The sequence below is a fragment of the Heloderma suspectum genome, chromosome 3, assembly GCF_057233095.1.
Source record: "Heloderma suspectum isolate Gila_16-S chromosome 3, 16-S_ref, whole genome shotgun sequence".
In the NCBI taxonomy this organism is placed as follows: Eukaryota; Metazoa; Chordata; class Lepidosauria; order Squamata; family Helodermatidae; genus Heloderma; species Heloderma suspectum.
Genome location: NC_139460.1, coordinates 15986784 through 15998231, shown reverse-complemented (window position 1 = coordinate 15998231; position 11448 = coordinate 15986784).

Sequence of the window (11448 nt, the reverse complement as noted above, 5' to 3'; positions counted from 1 at the left end):
CTCCATCTGTCGCCACTCCCTGCATCTGCGCTGAGCATCCAGCAAGCCCCCCTCCAGCACTCTTTCACTGCCAGGGTCACTATCTATCCCAGGAATGCTGGCAGGAGGAATCTCTGCCAGCTGCTGTGCTTGTGAGAGATGAGCAAGCTCTTCTCCCACAGATTGCTGTTCCTCCTCAGAATCAGAACTGCTCTGGGGCTCTCTGGGCTCAGTTTCCACCCTGATATCATCCTCACTCCCATGAGCCCCCCCCCCATGCTCCTCCCCTGGGGCCCCGGGTTTGTGGGGGTACAGCTGGTGGAAGCGCCTCAGCAGCAATGGAGCATGCACATTTTCCGCAGGTTCCCAGGATCACTCATCTGGCCCGTACCCCTTCCAGTCCACCAGATATTGCAGGCGGCCGCGAGAAAGGTGGGAGTCCAGAATCTCCACAACCTCAAACTCCTCCTCCCCTTCCACCAGCACTGGCGGCGGGGGGGGGGGAGCCAGCTGAGCGATGAGGGTCGCCAAAAACCAGGGGGGACAGCAAGGACCAATGAAAAACAGGATGGATCTTCATGGAGGGGGGGAGAGCCAGGCGAAAAGCAACAGGGTTAATCTGGGCCATAATCTGGAAAGGCCCTGTGCGGCAAGGCGCGAGCTTCCTTGCGGGTGAGCGAGAGGGGAGGTATTGGGTGGACAACCAAACCCAGTCCCCCGGTTGCAGAGACGGACCCGGCTGGCGCCGCCGGTCCGCAGAGGCCTTGTAGGCTGTCTTGGCTTGCTTGAGGGAGTCCCGTAAGAGGTGGTGTACCGCTCGCAACTCCTCTAAAAAGTGATGGGCTGCCGGCACCGAAGAGGGAGCTAGGGTGGATGGGAAAGCCTTGGGGTGGTAATCAAAATTGGCAAAAAATGGAGTTTGCCAGGTGGAAGCATGGCAGGCATTGTTATAAGCAAATTCTGCGAGAGGCAGCAAGGAAAACCAGTCATCTTTCTGGTAATTGACATAACAGCACAAATATTGCTCCAGAGTCGCATTGGTGCACTCGGTCTGACCGTCCATCTGTGGATGGTGGGCAGAGGAAAGACGGAGCGTCATGTGGAGAAGCCCAAGTAGCTCCCTCCAGAAATGGGCAGTGAATTGGGGCCCCCTATCCGAAATGAGACCCTCGGGCCATCCGTGGAGCCGGAAAACATGCGCCAAAAAAAGCTCCGCCGTCTCCCTGGCTGTGGGCAACCCAGAGCAGGGGATGAAATGGGCCATCTTAGAAAACAAATCCACCACCACCAGAATGGTGGTCTTACCGTGTGAGCGAGGCAAGTCAGTGATGAAGTCAAGGGAGAGCAGTTTCCAAGGTCCTGAGGGCGTAGGCAGGGGGTGAAGCAAGTCTGTGGGCTTGCCTGAGGGGGCCCTCATCCACTGGCAGGTTAGGCAGGAGGCGACATAGGTCTTGATGTCCCGACACACACTAGGCCACCAAAAATCCCACGTCACTCCATGCAGGGTCTTGGCGAAGCCAAAATGCCCAGCAGTGGGGGAGTCGTGTCACTGATGCAGGACCTTCTCACGGAGGGGTCTAGAAGGCACATAGACCCGGCCGGAATGGTAAAGCAGGCCACCTCGCAAAGAGAAGGGGGTAGAGTGGGGGAGGCCAGAGGCTAGCCCCAATTCCTCCACTTTTGTGTGGACAAAAGCATCCTGAGCCTGTTCAGAGTGAATACGTTCCTCCCAAGAGTGAGGTACCACAGCTGCCACCAGGCTCTGGGGGGGAAGAATCAGGGGGGGAATTTCCCTCACCCCCTGGCTGGAGGTCCAGCTTATGAGAAAGAGCATCTGCTTGTAGGTTGTCGGAGGCCTTCACATGGCAAATCTTAAGGTGGAACCGGGGGGAAAAAAGCGACCACCTAATCTGCCGCTGGTTTAAGGCACGGGCTGTCTGAAGATGTTCCAGGTTGCGATGGTCAGTTCTAACTTCGACTGGGTGCTGTGCCCCCTCCAGAAGATGATGCCAGATCTCCAAAGCGGACTTGATGGCCAACAGTTCCTTCTCCCAGATGGTATAATTCCTCTCAGACATGTTCAGTTTCCTGGAGTGGTAGGCGCAGGGTTGCAACCCGCCACCCGCCCGATCTAGCTGAAAAAGCACCACCCCCACCACAAAGTCAGAGGCATCAGTTTGCACTACAAAAGGCTTCCTCAGGTCGGGATGTAACAGGATTGGCTCAGAACTAAAAAGCTTCTTAAGTTCCTTGAAAGCCTGTTGGGCAGATGCCGTCCAATGAAAAGGCGATTTCCTGCCCTTAAGGAGGTCCGTGAGAGGAGATGTCAGCCGAGCAAAGCTGGGCAGGAACTTTCTGTAAAAATTAGCAAACCCCAGAAAACGTTGCAAGTCCTTCTTGGTGGATGGAGCCTGCCAGGAGAGGACAGCCTGGACCTTTGCAGGATCCATCCTGATACCGTCAGCTGAGATAATGTAGCCAAGATAGTCCAAAGAGGTTAGGTCAAACGCACATTTCTCCAGCTTGGCATAAAGGTGGTGCTCGCGGAAGCGCTGGAGGACGGCGGAGACATGGTGCTGATGGGTGTAGGGGTCCTCAGAAAATATAAGTAAATCATCGACATACACAATGAGGAAAGTGTCCAAATACTCCCGGAAGATGGCATTCATAAAATGCGAAAACGTGGGGGGGGGGTGCAGGCGTGCCCAAACAGCATCACTAGGTATTCATACGCTCCGTACCGAGTGCTGAAACAGGTCTTCCACTCATCCCCCTCCCGGATGCGAATCAGATTGTAGGCGCCACGCATCTACATCGGCCACAAAAACATTCCCTTACAAATTTTTATATCTAGATTGCCCCATGAAGTCAATTTAGCATGAGAAAATGGATAAAAGTGTAATTGACATGGCATTATACACCACACATCTCTAATAGCAGAAACTGTGGGAGGAGCCCTATCTGTTCTTGAAAGCCTAGAACCTAATGCCATCTATTTAGAGAGAGGAACCAGACAAGAAGATTCCAGAACTGACCAAGGCAGAAGACCCAATGTAAACAGGAAAGACCAAAATTCAGTACGAGTCAACAGATAAGCCCAATGATATAGAGTAAGATCTGGAAAACCAAATCCACCTTCTTTAATTGGAAGTTGCATCCAGCCAAATAATAAAATGCTAAAATCCTAGATTTCTCCATTTATTTCTATGGGCAGCCTTACTTCTTGCCAGGGTCACTATGGGTTATTAACCACAAACAACCCAGAGTTCACAAACCAACAGCAAACCATGGTTCTCTTCTTGGGTTGTTCGTGGTTAACTACCCATAGTTAAACCATAGTGCATGGTTTGCATGTAATGACAGCCCACGATTCAATGAAACTACATACTCAACGCATACTCTCGGTTGTCATTACATGTGAACCAGACCACTAAGAATGAGAACTGCCCATCTAATCAGTCTGAATAGCTCCCAGTAGCCAGGGCAGGAATCACACCTGGCTGGCAGATGACAGATACAGCTTGGCCATTAGCAGCTCCAGTAAAATCTGCCAAGCCAGAAGACTCGTAGATCTTTCCATCAAAGTTCCTATGGATATTCACTAGATGCATGCTGCTTCTGCAGGGATTTAGCTGTATCAGAACCAGCCCTGGATTTAATGAAAAAGAAACGTAAAATTGCCAGTATGTCCAGCTTTTGAAAACAGGGATTTTGAATATCTATTAATTTTAACTTAAGAAAAAATGTATCAAGGCCAGCTACTGGGCAGAGGGGAGGGAATAACGTGGACATTTCTATTACGGGCTAATCAGATAATAAACCTGTTCCCTTGTGCTCCTGTGCCCCTGGATTCATTGCGCACTGTACTATATCGTATGAAAATAATTACGGCGTAGATGTGTGTATGTCCCTATCAGCAGATGAAATACAAATGCCGACACTGGCACACAGGGAGAGTAAAGGATTTAAGATGACATTTATAAGCAGTAATCAATCAGTGTCCGTGTCTAGGTCTGTTCCTCAAGCAGAGCCTTTGGGCTCTTATCTGTGATCTTCCTGATATTACAGCAGGAGCCCATGTTCGTTAAAAGTGCCGTGGGAGGCTGTGAGCAGAACGTTTTCTTGCCATTGATACCCAGCAGCTCAGCCTCACCCTCCTTGCATTTTCCTACTTTGATCTATTTAAAGAACCAATTATGCATGTGCTTATCCGCATTATGGGAGCCCTGTTAATATATGCATGAAGTATTTGCTGACTTTTCCAGCTGAGATCACTAGTTTAGTTTGCTGCTCTTCTCTCTAGGCTGTTTGAAAACACAAACTCCCTGCGGGATATTTTTACATTTTATGCTAGCTACCCAAAAAGGGTTGCGGAGGCAGTGGAGTTGAAGGCTCACCAGGTTGAAGGGCCCTGACTTTTTGATTAGCAGGGATACTGACTTAGAATTCCCTGTTCCCTCTGAGCTTAGCAGCAATCCTCACCCAAGCTCAGGGTCGGGGGGGGGGGGGGATTTTCCCAGGAACAATATATAGTTGTGAGCTATCCCTGTCGTAATGTAAAATATTTTGGAGTGGATTGGTCTTCAACAGGCAATTAAGGCCCATTAACTTTACCAAAGACCTGCTCCTGATGGCTATGAAACCTGCAGGCTAGAACTGGTTTGTTGACTTTGAGACCAAATGTTTCTCCCTGGTGCTGAGAAAAGAAAGTGCTGGAAAATCTTGAGCTAGTGGTCTTATGTTTTGTGGAAACATGTTGCGTCCCTCTCTTTCCCTTTCTCATAGAATCTCAGGTCTCTTCAGCCAAAGTCCAACATGCTAACCATAGAGATGTTGGAGAAATCCATTTCAGAGGTGGAGTTCAACTAGTTTTCCTGGGCTCAGCCCCCCAGACTTCGTTTCACTTCCCACTATGGCACCCGACTCCATCTACAGGGAGTTGAGCCAGTTAGCAGATTTTCCAGGAATTTTGCAAAAATTGGGGGGGGGATCCAATTTGGGGGGAAGGTCCTGCAATTTGCACACATTTCTGAACAATTTGCACAAATTATGGCTGAATTTGCACAAATTACACAAATTACTGTGAAATTTCTGTAATTTGCACAAATTTGGCCATAATTTGCACAAATTGTGGAACCTTCCCCCCAAAAATATGCACAAAAAATATCCCAGGGTTTGGGGAAAAGTCCACAGCATGGCTCGTAGACACAAATCAAGTCATACACACCATGCCGTGTTGAATCACCAAGTCTGAAAGGGATTTCTACTTGCGCTTGCTTGAACCCAAGTAGAACTCTCCATATGCTTGGGAATCTTGAATGCTTGGGGTGGGGCTAACACACCCAGAGATGTACGGGGTGGGGGGCAGCTTGTACGGCTCCACCCTTCTACTCACTTTAAGCCCTCACGCGTTCAATTGAATGCCTGAACAGGGCTACACCTGCCTGCATTTTTGGACTCCTGTTGGACTCCTTGAGGGCGTGGCTGTCACGATGAGCTTCTGCGCCTCACCATTTTCCCTTTGAACTGTTTATAACAGATTGTAGGACAATTGCCATACTTTCTGACATAGCCGTAATGTAAAGGACAGACCCCTTTGTGTCTTTTAAAACAGTGCAGGAAAGGCTCTTGCCAGGTCAGTGAATAGCATGTCCTGCATTCTGGCCCCACAAGCTTGCAGCATTTGCAAATGCCACTTGTGCAGATGACTGCAGATCACGATGTATTAAGATCCCAGTGGTGAAGAAGGACAGAGAGGGCAACAACCACAAAAGCAGAGCAGCAATGCAAGAATCTGGGCCAGATCACCTATGCATAAATTTGCACTTCTCCAGTGAGGTATGTATTTTGTACAATCTAGGAATAGAGAGCAGCAATAGATCACAGGATGCAATGTAGACTTTGCCCTTTCCTTGTGCAAATATCAGCAGCAGAGCATACACACACACACAAAATGTTCAGTTTGGGAGTGACATTTTATGCAACATGGCCTTTAGTGATAATGCAAGACCCAGTTTCAATCTGCAGTTTTCAGCTCTGTTAAAATGAAGTACTGAGATTTAGGCTGCAATCCTGTGCACAAGTATCTGGAAGTAAATTTGATGAAACTCAGTGGGGCTTACACTTCTGAGCAGACCTGCATGAGTTTGCACTGTTAACACATTTAATCCCACTGGCACTAAAGGCAGCAATACTTTGCACACTTATAAAAGCATAAGGGGAGGGCTGTTAGCTCGATGGGGGATGGCTGTTGGCCTCTGAACTTGGAGGCTTACAGCCATCTAAAGCAGAGCAGGACACACACCAGAAGCAATCTTCGCCTCCACGCTCCCGCTCTGTATTTTCACTAGACAGGCTTTTTCGCTAGCTGAGGTGTCAGGCAGGGGGAGAGAAGGAAGGCTGGGGATACAGCATAAGCATCCCCACCCATCGGCGCACACACACACACACACACACACAGTTCCCTTCCCGCTGAGGTTGCCTTTGAGACCTTGGAGAGGCACCTGGTGTGGTTCTCTCCACGCCAGCTGCAAGGGGGAGCGGGTGGGAAGCTGGGACTCCTGGGTCCAAGGTCAGAGCACTGTCTCCAACCTCGGATCCAGGAATGCGAACTATCCTATGGCCCCACAGACTCTGTCTAGGGGGGCATAGGATTGCTCTCTAAGTCCAACTGAGGCCTGCAGAGATCACTTCTGTGTAAACGTGCAGGCTATCAGAGTGTTAAATCAGCTGAATAATGCCTCCTCACTCAACTCATGGATACAGAAGAGCCTCTGTGAAGTCTGTCTTTTTCTTCCTACCAATATCTTCAAGACAGTGATCACAAGGTGGTTTCCTTTCCTGCAGGGCAGGGTGTTGAACCTCTTTCTGCCTGAGCACCAAATTCCTTTTCGGAGACGCTCTTAGGGGCTGCATTCCGGGGTGGGCGGGGCAGCAGGCAAAAGGGGTGGGGCCAAAGGCAAAATGGGAGGGGGCAAATTACCCAAAATATCAGCATATTTTAGCTTAAAGCTCTTTTTGCTGGTCCCAGAGCATAGTCTGAAGGCACATGAGGCAGCCACATTGCTTTGAAGCTAAGCAGGGTTGGGTCTGGTCAGTGCTTGGAGGGGGGACTACCTGGAAACCACATGTAGTCACCTTGAGTTCAATGAAGGAAAAAGGGTGGGATATTAATGTAATAAATAAAATAAAAAACCCTAAGGAGAAGCATTTCAACCTTTTAGAGCAGGGGAAAAGACTGCACAAAAGCTGGGAAACCACCAAATGACTGGTGGTCAGGGAAAGGGGTGAAGCCGGAGAAAGGGGTGTGGCCACTTGAGGAAATTCAGAAGGACCAGAGGCAGGCCAGATTTGGCCCCTGGACCTGAGGTTCTGCACCTGTGTTGTAGTGGGAGAAGTCAGGGCCAGCCTTTGGTGTGCACCAGCTGGGCACTTAGCGTCTGAGAGACACGTTGCCCTTATGTTTTGAGATATGTGCTGTAATTTCAGGAAGTTCAGCCTGGCGCCCTGCGTACAGATAAACCCAGAGGGTGTGCATCTCCAGCTGAGATGGGTGAAAAGCCCAAGCAAACGATTGTACCATGCGGTCATGGATGTCTGGTCACGTACTCAGGACAAGATTCAGCAATATAACCCCATCAGCCACACTAAAATGGAGTGCTTCATGATTAGATTAAGGTGCAGTAGTTGGGAGACAGGCATGAATACACCCCAGGCAAAGAGTCACATGCCCCCACAGTGCTGCATAATTACTGATAAGTGTAGTGCTCAAGTCTGGTAGTCGGGCAGTTCCCCTCCCTTGAGTACAAGCCTGGAGAAATCCCTGTCTGTTTGATTTGGACAAAGGACCTCCAATATGTCAAAAGTGGTATTCTTTCATTACTCATTTTGCTCAGGGACAGGTTTCCTTTTGCCTAAATGTTATAAAAACCCCAGGGATCAAATCCCCGCTTTTCCCAGCCTCCCCAAGGCCCTAGCACAATACATTTCTGGTGCGTGGCAAGCGCAGAGTCTTGGCTGTTGGCTCTTGCTTCCTTTGCTGAAAAGCCACCGAACCAAAGAGACTTGTCAAGCTTCCTCCCCAGAACATGGCTTTCCTTTGAGGTAACATCGCCATGTGCCTCTTGGCATTTCTGTCTAGGTTACGAGGGCCAACGGAGACAACCAGGTCTACCTGGAGATGGCTGGCTCTGGCCTGCCACAGGTATCTGGGGTTCGCCATGCTCCAGGAAGCAGATGGGATCCTGCGGACAGTGGGGCCAGGCCAGGAGGCCAGGGTGGCTTCAGCAGCGTGGTCCCAGTATTTACCTGGTCTAACAGGCACAAATGGAACCAATCCAGCGAACCAGCACGGAGAGTCCAGAGCCTGGAGCTCTTATAACCGTTTTGACTAAAGCTTCGAAGGCACAGAAGGGTGTCGTACCTGACATGACAAAGCTACAAAAAGGTTACAGGAGGAAGATGTCATCAATACCTATTCCAGACTGAAACAACAGGGTAGGGGCAACTCTTGGCCAGAGTCAATGCAAAGGCGAAAAAGAGAGAGGGTGATTTGGAAGGGGCAAACCACTCAAGAAACTACTGGGCGTATACCTCTTCAAAACTGTGACTTTCCCAAAAGTTAAGAACTTCTTGGTCTTCCACCTGTACTGGTGATTACATCCTACTTGGGGAGATCACTTCAGGGCTGGCACATACATGCATAATTAAATTGGTGTTTACACATCCTGAGGCTTCGGAATATGTGCAGTTTTGATTAGATTGGTGGATAGATCTGCTCTTGCATACGTGACCTACAGGGTTATTAGGCAAGACTGCACTGCACTGTCAGATATCCCACCCTTGCCTAACCTTGCTCAGGCAGGATTCCTTAAAGTGACCACATCCTGGTTCCAACTCTCTTGGGAGCCTTCAGTGCCTGCCCTACCACTGAGCGGCTTGCTAACATCTGATTGCTGCCACATACAACTCCAGCATCACCACACAAAGCTGCTGAGAGCATATTGAACATTCATGTGGTACAGATGGGAACTGTAACAAAATGTTGTAGTGTAGAGTGCTGCTGTTGAGGATTCCAGCCACTCCAATCCTTCACGACCCCATTTTCCTCCACAACAGTCAGTCAGCATTCTATGGCTACTAAACATTCTCAGTCCTCATTTGGCTCCTTTTGGGCTTACTCCCTCTCCCTTAGGGTTTTTTCCTCCTAAAGATTTTTTGAACTTCCTCAAACCTTGGGGTTCCTCCAAGCCGGCTGGTACATCCCTCTTGTGTGTGGATGGCACTGTTTTGGCTACATAAGCGTCGGCACTCATGCCTGAACACTGGAAGTAGAGGGAATGATAGCATCTCATTAGCCTCCAACAGAATGTTTTCAAGCAGGATGCAAACATTCATGTTCATCACTTGATTGCACCATTTACTTGCATGTCTGAATGGGTTACCACAGATATGGGTGTGGAGATGAATGCAACTGTCTTCTTTTTTAAAGGAAATTCAAGGAATATAGGACTCTTAATCATGATAGCCAAATGCAAGCACTGTGTTCAGCCACAGTGTGTCTTTAAGCTCCAGAGCGTGGAGACAAACAACAGGGGCTAGCCGTGATTTTGGGTGACTTGCACATTCTGCATGAGATTAATCATTATTAAGTCACTATCACTTTGCCACCTGCAACATTCTGCATAGATCCACTTTATCCACATTCTCAGCACTAGGGTTCCTGCCAACTTGCATAGTAAAGTGAAATTTGATGGTAGATTTGGAGTGCTGCCCCCATGGATCTAGCTGCAGAATATCTTATGGGTTGTCACATATCTAATACATCACCATCTACTCTGGCCATACTTGCAAGGAACCTTCAAGGACAGCAAAAGCCAATGGTGCCATTGGACATGATGGATGGCAAGAACTTGACATCTGGAGGCCTTTGCCTAAGTTGCAGTCTGTATGATCAAGCCTTCCTTGCCACCGATACTGGCCAGGTTCACACAACACACTAAGCCATGGTGGGTAAGTTCCGGGAGTAACCCAGGAGGGGCAAACGTGTCGTGTGTGTGTGTGTGGGGGGTTCCCCGCCCACAATGGGTTAATTACCCACCCTCATAACCCACATTCTACAGTAGGAGTAAAGGGCCTCACGGTGGCTTACCATGTCGTGTGGAGAGCACACAGAGTAACGGGGACCGAGCACAGAGATGGGAGCCTAGAGCAGCCAGAAACTCTACCGCTACTCTGCTCCGCTCAGCAGAATTCTATAGCCAAGATTGCCTACCAATAGCTGAGGCAGCTGCTGGGATCCCTTTTCCGCTGCAGTGACTGCTGGGATGCGGCTGCCAGGTCAGGAGGACTCCAGAGGGGGCGTACTTCCGGGAGGGTAGATAAACCGTGCTGCTCTGCATGGTTGCGCGGTTGGGGGGGATTGTTTCCCTAACCCTCTCTGCAGTGAGGCTCCGTGCTGCCATTGGTCCCCGTGATCATCCGAACGCACCCACTGTCCTAACGAGACATAATCCAGTGGTGACAGGGTGGACAGTAGAAACCCTGGATGATGTCACATGTGGGAACTACATTTCTCATCATGAAGGAGAACTATAGTGCAGCCAGCATGTTTGGGAGCGTTCATGGACTCTGTCTGCACAACAAGCTCAGGTCCTCCTTGCCATCGTAGGAATATAGGAGCCTTATACCACGTCAACCATTGGTCCATCTGGCCCAGTATCGTCAACAGTGACGACAGCAGCAGCAGCTCTCCGGGGTTTCAGGCAGGGGTTTTTCCTATCCCTACCTGGGGATGCTTGGAATTAAACCTGGGGTCTTCTGCAGGCAAAACAGGTGCTCTGCCACTGAGCTGCAGCCCACCTCTTTTTGTGGTGACAGAAGAGGTGAAGTAGATTGACCATTGCATGCAAATCTCGGGCTGGACCCATGACCTATAGTCGCCAACACAGGGCAGTGAAATAACTGGCTGGTGCCTAAAGGCTTCTCAGCGGGCGCAATTCACATCAAGGTGCCTTGCGCATGCTGTAACTCAGCCTTTCCCAACCTGGTGCCTTCCAGATGTGTTGGACTACAACTCCCATGGCCAGCATGGCCAATGGTCAGGGATCATGGGCATTGTAGTCCAAAACATCTGCACCACAGTACCAAAGCAGCCTGATTGTGAAATGGATGGAATCCAGCTCGGCATCTGGGAATTCAGCAGACATATCCTGGCATATGAGTTTATTTTCTGTCTCCACCTATTAGTTACGTGGATTGGCTTCCATTCATTCTATGCAAAATGGTTACTATTTTTCCAACCAGTATAAAACCATGTTCTATGTACATTATTTTGAGGGGGAAAGACAATGGCTCTTCTGTATTGGCCCAGATCTTATCTGGCACAAGCTGCAATATAATTAATGACACGGCCTTCTTATCTAGGCTGTAGGTGGATCTTATCTAGGAAACTGTCCCTTGCTGGTGTGC